Raw genomic sequence first — 7,099 nt, 5'->3', positions numbered from 1 at the left:
GTTCATTATGTAAACAATTTCAGTCATTTCAGAGTGGGTTTGTGAGTTCTTTAGAAACTTACTACAACTGTCACAATTGTTCACAGTGGTGGTGAATAGAACCAGACATTGTCAAGATATCTGAAGTGTGCTTTTTTAGTTATGGAGCAAATTGAACAAAATAGGCCAAAAGTAACCAGTTTGTCCAAGCTGGTTCACCAGCATGATCTAGCAGGTTGGCCAAAATAATCATTATGACATGTTGGTTGGTCAGTGTAATCAGCATGACCAAGTGGGTCCACCTGTAAACAACATGACCAGACTGGTCCACCAGTAACTTGTATGACCAAACTCTTTCCACCAGTCAGTAAACCAAATGACCAAGTTGGTTGCCCAGTATAACCAGCATGACCAAGCTGGTCCACCAGTCAGCAAATCACATGACCAAGCTGGTTGCCAGTATAACCCGCATGACCACCTTTAACAAACTGGTCCATGAGTAACTGCCATGACTAAGCTGGTTGGCCACTGTAACCAGCATGACCAACCTTTTTGGCTAATCTAACCAGCATGACCAAGCTGGACCAGCTATACTTTACACTCACAGTGGGGGTGAATAGAACCAGACACTGAAACCTCAAAAAGCTCCCTTACAGAAAGTTAGTACACTAAATGGTTATGAACATGCTGTCTGAAGCCTGAAACACTGCTTCACCATAGTTTTGAGAAGATATTGGGTCTAAAATGTACTCACTGATGGTGGAGGGCTATATGTAGGGCATTACATGGCCAAATAGTGCCATAAGTCCCAATCTTTTTTCAGATTTTACACTTTTTTACCATCATCTTTACATATACATCTTTACATTCTGAATGTGCCATGTTGAACTCTGGGGCAAATCAAGATATTAGAAGTCTACTTTTTTAGTTACAGAACAAATTGAACAAATTGGGCTAACAGTAACCAGCATGTCCAAGCTGGTCCACCAGTAATCAATGATCAAGCAGGTTGGACAGATTATCCGCTGTGACCAAATTGGTTAGCCAGTATAATCAGCGTGTTGAAGCTGGTTCACCAGCAACCAGCATGACCAAGCTGGTCCACCAGTAACCGACATGACCAAGTTGGTTGGCCAGTATAACCAGCATGACCAGCCTGAGCAATCTGGTCCACGAGTAACCAGCATAACAAAGCTGGTTGGCCAGTATAACCAGCATGACCAAGTTGGTCTACCAGTAAGCAGCATGACCAAGCTGGTCTAGCCATAATCAGCATGACCAGCCTGAACCAAACTGGTCACCACCGTGACCAAGTTGATTAGCCAGTATAAACAGCATGTCGAAGCTAGTTCACCAGTAACCAGCATGACCAAACAGGTCCACCAGTGTCCAACATGACCAAGCTGGTTGACAAGTATAATCAGCTTGACCAAGCTGGTCCACCAGTAACCAGCATGACCAAGTTGCTCGGCCAGTGCCCAACATGACCAAGCTGCTTGGCCAGTATAATCAGCTTGACCAAGCTGGTCCACCAGTAACCACCATGACCAAGTTCCTTGGCCAGTATAAACATGACAAGCATGACAAAGCTGGTCCAGCCATAATCAGCATGACCAACCTGAACCAAGATGGTCCACCACCATGACAAGCCTGAACAAACTGTTCCACTAGTTAACCAGCATGACCAAACAACGGGTTCACCATGTCTGACATGACCAAGTCGGTTGGCCAGTATAACCAGCTTGACCAAACGGTTCCAGACATAACCAGCATGACCAGCCTGAACAAACTGGTCCAAGACCAGACCAGGACCAAGCTGGTTGGCCAGTATAACCAGCATGACAAGCAGGGTCCACCAGCATGACCAGCCTGACCAAACAGATCCACGAGTAACTGCCATGACTAAACACAGAGAGACTCTTTTTCAATTTAAGTACATATGTAAATAATCAATTTATTAATTTAATAATGTTACAAATATGCTAATCCTACTTTTCCTACTATTGTATGGGCTTCATGCTGATAACTATAGCTATATTTACTCTGATGTGTACAGAATGTGGAAGAGAGCCTTGCAAATTCAGTCATACATGGAAATTAAAGCCATGAGGAGTGCTCCCTTCTTCATCAAAGCTAATCATTATCTTCATTTGTGCTAATGTAGCGTACAGTAGTGTGTGAAGAGGGAACTTGAGGACACTCTTCATTATCAGCTCTTTCCTGTATGAGCTGGAATAAACAAGGTGGGGTTATCTCATCAGCTTTTTTAGAAACAGTGATTTCAGCCAGCACAGAAAGAACTCTTGCATTATGTCATGTTATTGTACAAGCCAAGTGTTTCTGAAGCCAGAACGTCATCTTCTCTCGGTTAATCTGAGAGGGGCATTAGTAGGCCTATACCATTAGCAATACAGATAACATAGATACTTTCTTAGTAATGGGCATCTTTTCTCAAAGGCATTAACCTTTTGAACCCTAGGTTAATTTTTCTCTTCTAATTCTAACGCAGAAACTACAATTCATTATTTGGTATCAGTTATCAGCATATATTGTGGAGTTCCACAAGGTTCTATGTTAGGGTCAATGAAACTGATAATTATGAGAGTAATGCTGTAATGTTGGTGAAGAACTGAAGTGTGGGCCTAACCTTATAACTTTACGGGTGAGTTTCCCAGACAGGGCCTAGACATTAAGCCTAGTCCTGGACTACCCTGTCCTTTCAAAGATGAATCTTCAAACGACATGCTGTGTGATCCAGGACTAGGCTTAATCCCTGTGTGGGAAACCAACCCTACAAGTTTAAAGGTAAAGATTTTTCCCCTTTCAGTTAACTAATTTTCAGTTCCCATTTACAATCTAGCACTTCCCTCTCATGACGCTACCCTCGCTGAGTGATAAGGGAGAGAGTGGTCTGACCCAGAGAGAGTAAGGCCAGTTATGGCCATGATTCGATGGTGCCACCGTTTCAATCCTTTGTTTTTGCCTCTGTGCTCTAGCGGAACGCCAACTGCACTCCTCTAGGCACCATTAACGAAAATTATGCCCAGCTTGCAGATGTGAGGAGCATTCTATGAAGGGTAACAGAACAGTTTAGAGTCTGGTACTACTTTACAATGGAATATGAGCATGGCATGTAAAATCTGTGGTTCCAGTTCTTTCCTGAAAAAAAATCAGTGTAGACAAGCACTATAATTTGCACAGAATACCAGTAAATGTTAGGATACACAAGAAAATATTGTAAAATAGACCATTGTAGTTCTTTTTCAGGCACAAATTGAGATACCAAATTGAGACACCACTACACTGGCATGTCTGTTTTGGTTCATATCACTGGTGTCCAATGAAAAACATCTCATCATTTTTGTCTGCTTTAGGTTTGTGTAAATAGCTCTGGAGAAACAGACCAATAGAAATGCTCTAAATTACTTGGAATTAACTTGTATTTTACATTGACTTAAATTCAAAGGTAAGGACATTTCCTTTGCCTTCTCCGGTAAAGTCACCATTTTTGAGACTTTTCATTGGACGGCAACGATATGCGATTATTTACTATTAATGCATAAGCATTATGGAAATACTTCATACCGCAAGCCAGTAATGGGGTTATAGCTAGCTCATTTTGCCATAAACTGAGGCTCCAGCATCTGCATTAGTAGTTACTGTGTTTGTAACATCTGTCTGCGCTGCCTAATGCTGTAGTGAAACTCTATATATGGTAATGCAAGCACTTGGCATACATATGATCAGAAAAAAGGCAGAGGAATGCACTGGAATGACTTTGCCTCTGCAATGATGGACATATTTGTAATCATAGTGTGCTCTAGTCTACCACACACACACCTACACGCACCAAACTGCCCTGCTCTCCATGAATCTGCAAATCTGCATACCAACTAGGCCATACTTTCTAAGTGATGTCGTTCCTTAGAGCTCGAGGAATATGTTCTCAGAATAGTAGCTGGAGTGTAATGGAAATAGCAACACAATTGCATATTCCTTAAAATAAAAGCAGCAATATGAGGAATGCAAAAGGCAGCATTCTATAAAGTTAGTCCTGAAGTGGTCAGGGTCAAGTCAGGTCATCCTCTGTATTTTAATAGAAACTACCTAAGACATTACATAAGTAGAACTTCTACTGTCCCGATGACATCAAAGGTGTTAACTTATTAGACCCCATACATATGCCTGCGCTGCAGTTCTCTCTGCATTATGATTAAAATCCCAAAAGTGAACCTATGCTTCAAATGGTTTACAGGGAGTTTGTCACCCTTTGCCACAGTGACAGCCTTTTCTGTACTGTAGGATATTAAAGATATGGGCGTACATATCCTACATAAGTCCTGAAGCAGTTCGGACTTATTAATGTTAGGACTTTTTCATTTTTTAGAAGCCACCAAAGACATTACACAAGTAGAACTTCTACTGTCCCTATGAAATCAAGGGTAGTAACTCAACACTAAACAGAACCCTGTGGGACCAGTATGAGCAAAACTGTTACCAAGCTCTGCATTATGATTAAAAACAGAAAAGCGAACCTGTGGTTCAAAGGGTTTACAGGGAGTTTGTCACCCTTTTGCCACAGTGACAGCCTCTACTCTTCTGTAGGATATGTAGGACATGGGCCCTTTAATACATCCTTTGAAAAAAAAACTTTCATAGAATGTCTCACCACTTCACACTAGGCCATCTGGGCCGCCCGCAGTGCTAATGTGGCCATTTCCACTTCCTGTCCAGACGAGACAACTGGCCAACATGGCTCTCGGTCACTCAGATTTTGGCCAGAGACGCGGCTGCTCTTCCCCTCAGTCTCAACCACACTAAAATTCCAGTCGACGGAACATGACGCTTTACAGCTTACATTATGAACTCACACAGCATCCCACATCACACACTGTAATTCAGGTCTATTTAAAGGGCTGCATTTGGATTGTCCAAAATGAGGCCAGCGCTTGGGTCAAGCAGCACCAGCTGGAGTTCAACAGTGCAGCACTGCGCTCTGAATCTGAGCACAAAAGGACATGCAATTCTACTGGCATCGAAGGTGTTACAGTGAGTTCGCTACTACAGTGTGTCACTGTACTGTTCAAATATAATTACTTAATTACATATTTAATTACACTTACCATCTACAGGTTACAGTTACAGTTCCCTTTATCACAAGACACCCTCAGCTGGGGAGGGGGTGGACTAAGGCGCTCCCACTATGATCAGAGAATCGCCGGTTCGAATACCAGGTCATGCTGCTTGCCATCAGCAGCCTGTTTTGGAGCTGGGGTGCCACACTTTTTTCCAGAGATGGTGGCTTGCTTTACATGTGCCGGAGGAGACGTGCAGATCTTCACCCTCCTAGTTTCTTTATCGTATTGATTGTCGACTTGTTGTAAAATCAGTAGCCACTCAAAGCTGTTTGGTGGGGTCGTGGGGGTGGGGGGGTGGGGGTGTTATAATGCTTGGGTGTCGTGGCTCACACAAACCCAATAGCAAGCTGCTTTTCCGATGAGTTTGTTCTTGCCTGGAAAGTTGTGGGTATGTATGAGTGTGTGTGTGTAAGTTTGTACGGTAAGCCTCAAGGTTCCTTAACCATAAAATGAAACGTGAAGCTGACCGGGGCTGTTTTCTTTTTTACAACGCCCCAATCAATCGGACCACAAAATGAACCACAAATAAACTGTACTGAGACCACCCCAGGAGTTCGGTTTGCTTGTGGGCCTGTTTAGAGGAGTCTGAGGTTGTTTGACATGGTCACGTATGCAAAAGAAACCATGACTTAGTGCTCTGAGACCACTTGAAATGCTGATCCTGTCCAAGCACCCTTAGATGACCTCCTAAATGACCACTCTGAAGTCCTGAAGTTTAACAATGAACAGATACCAAAATGTTTAAAAACATGATGATGTAGCTCCTAAGCTCCTAAGCTCCTAACTGCCTGAACGTCAAGAGGTCATGTGTTTGAATCCCAGGGACACCACAGCCTTCCATGATCAGAGGAAGGAAGCTCTCTCTTGTTCTCTTCTCTTGAATGGATCCCTAATGGGCTTTCTTTCACGTATTGGGAGCTGTATATATATATATATATATATATATATATATATCAGTGTGACCTGCCCTGTCCTTTCCTTAATCAGTGCCCTTCCTTGTCCCCTGTGTCTCTGTCCATATCCTCTCTGTTTTGGCGTTCTGTTTAATGTGTCACACCTGTGTCTAGATTGTAGCCTGACCCCTCCTTGTTCTGGTAATTCCCAGGTGTATAGTCTCAGTATCTCTATCTAGTCCTTTGTAGGTCCTATTTCATTCTTTGCATCCCACATCCCACATTCCAGCACATATGTTTAATCCTCTGTACTTGTGAAATTACACTGTCTCTATCAAATGAAATACAAACAGATTATGGTGATGAATGTTGGTTGGAGGCCCCCCTGTGTATTTTTGCCTAGGGCCCCAACAGACTCTAGAATCGCCTCTGATTCCAGGTACTATTCATTTTTAATTAAGCTGTTGTTCAGCATGGCTACTCTTAGCCTGTCTAATGCGTGATAAATGCAAAATCCTGCACGCAGACTTTGCTGGATGGTTTGATGGTGAAACCCTGCGACCCAGTGACATCAGTCTGTTCTGGGAAATTAAAAAGTTGCCCTTGGACGTTTTTGCTGCGGGCCGCATCCATCACTTGTCATGCTTCATAAGGCAGGGGTGACCAGGTCCAGTCTCAGAGGCCTGCACAAGCTTGTGTTTTGCTTGCTCTAACAAACTCAGTTTTGATAGTAAGGCAGTGAGAGGGTTCAGAAGGGTTCGAGCAGGAAAAAACAACAAGATAAAAGGCCTTCACTTATCAGAACGGAAAGATAAAGACAGACAGAGGCAAACTTTGTTACACAACGTCAATCTGTAGCATTTTGCTTTATTGGAGCTCATTTAACACTTTCTACACCGAGGTGGAGCTACAGTCGCTCATTAGGGTGAATATTATCAACACTGTAAATGTAGGTATGGTGATATACACTGAGGCGGAGCTACTGTCTCTCATTAGGGTGAATATTATCAACACTGTAAATGTAGGTATGGTGATATACACTGAGGTGGAGCTACAGTCGCTCATTAGGGTGAATATTATCAACACTGT

Source organism: Salminus brasiliensis, chromosome 23 (genome assembly GCF_030463535.1).
Source record: "Salminus brasiliensis chromosome 23, fSalBra1.hap2, whole genome shotgun sequence".
In the NCBI taxonomy this organism is placed as follows: Eukaryota; Metazoa; Chordata; class Actinopteri; order Characiformes; family Bryconidae; genus Salminus; species Salminus brasiliensis.
The sequence above is the reverse complement of the archived record's forward strand: the minus strand, read 5'-3'. Positions refer to the sequence as shown.